Source organism: Callospermophilus lateralis, unplaced genomic scaffold, assembly GCF_048772815.1.
Source record: "Callospermophilus lateralis isolate mCalLat2 unplaced genomic scaffold, mCalLat2.hap1 Scaffold_862, whole genome shotgun sequence".
In the NCBI taxonomy this organism is placed as follows: Eukaryota; Metazoa; Chordata; class Mammalia; order Rodentia; family Sciuridae; genus Callospermophilus; species Callospermophilus lateralis.
In genome coordinates, this window is record NW_027516716.1 from 368,255 (window position 1) to 370,156 (window position 1,902).

Consider the following 1,902-nt stretch of genomic DNA (forward strand, 5'->3'; position numbering starts at 1 on the left):
CACCCCAATTGGAGTAGGGGCAGAGCAGAGCCACCACCCACGCCCGAAAGGTAAGCAGACCTGCAACCGACCAGTGGAACAGGCCCAGTGGCCTGCTGGCACGATAGACACGTCACCCGATTTGGAGTAGGTGCAGAGCAGAGCCGCCGCCCGTTCCCGCAAGGTAGGCAGACCTGCAACCGACCGGTGGAACAGGCCCAGAGGCCGGCCGGGGTGGTAGGCACGTTACCCCTATTGAAGTAGGAGCAGAGCAGAGCCTTCGCCCGCGCCCGGAACAGGCCCAGCGGTACATGGGTGTGGTAGACAAGTCACACCAATTGGAGGAGGGGCAGAGCAGAGCAGCCGCCCGCATCTCCAAGGTAGGAAGACTTGCAACTGACCAGCGTATCAGGCCCAGTGGCCTGCCAGCGTGATACACACGTCACCCCAATTGGAGTAGGGGCAGAGCAGAGCTTTCGCCCGCGCCCGAGAAAGGCCCAGCGGCCCGCCGGAGCGGTAGTCACATCACCGCAATTGGAGTAGGGGCAGATCAGAGCCACCGCCCGCGCCTGCAAGGTAGGCAGACCGCCGCCCAACCCTGCAAGGGAGACTTTTCAACTATAAAAGAGCAATATAAATATATAGGGGGAAATTTTTTTCAAAAACTCAACAGTTTCACCAAGCAGAAAGAAACGCAAGCAATATGAAAAGACAAGGAAAGAAAGGACCACAAGCAATGCAGGTCAACTCAACTTTAGAAGAGGTAACAGCTGCAGCAGGTGGAATGTCAGATAAAGAATTCAGGATATACATGCTTCAGATGATCTGGAGTCTCAAGGAAGACATTAGACAGCAAAATCAGACAATGAAAGATTACTTCGACAATGAATTACACAAACAAATCCAGGCAGCAAAAGATCAACTATACAGGGAGATAGAGGTTATAAAAAACAAACAAACAGAAATCCTAGAAATGCAGGAAGCAATAAACCAACTTAAAAACTCAATTGAGAATACTACCAGCAGAGTAGAACACTTAGAAGATAGAACATCAGACAATGAAGACAAAGTATTTCACCTCGAAAAGAACATAGACAGCTCAGCAAGACTGTTAAGAAACCATGAGCAGAACATCCAAGAAATATGGGATAACATTAAGAGACCAAACTTAAGAGTCATTGGGATACAGGAAGGTATAGAGCTCCAAACCAAAGGAATGAGCAATCTATTCAATGAAATAATACGAGAAAACTTCCCAGACTTGAAAAATGAGACAGAATCCCAAATCCTAGAAGCCTACAGGATGCCGAATGTGCATTTTGATCCTAAAGGAGAAGTTTACTTGAAATTTAAAAATTATGTGTCACTGAAAAGGTAGAAGATATATTAGACCTTATTGTTTAAAAGATAGAAATATGCCAATGAAATTCTTTCCAGGTATTTGGTCATTTTTGATGTACTGATCTGTGCATGATAAATAAAATTTAATTGCATTTGTAGATTTAAGGAAATATGCTTCAAAATAAATGTGCCTTGAGAAAGAATATTAATGTATTTAGCTTCTATATCTATGTCTAGAAAATTTAGATAATATCACAAAAATTACATGATTTGTGAAGAAATGCTATTCACTGTATCTTTATAGTATTTTGAGGAGATTCATGGATTTTGAACTTTTGCTTCAAATATATTTTGTCAAAAATAAACAGAATTGGTCATAAAGGTTTTTCTTTTATATTATATCATCAATTTATGGTGACATTATTATTCTCTTTCAAGCACAACTAAATATAAAAAATAGTGATTCTTTTTCTTGGTGCTATGTTATCTTCCAAAATTCTTATCCTTTGTGAAAAACAATGATAACTTTGTAGTGCAGAATTACATCCTTATAAAGTATTTTATTTCCTCCAATTTTAATCA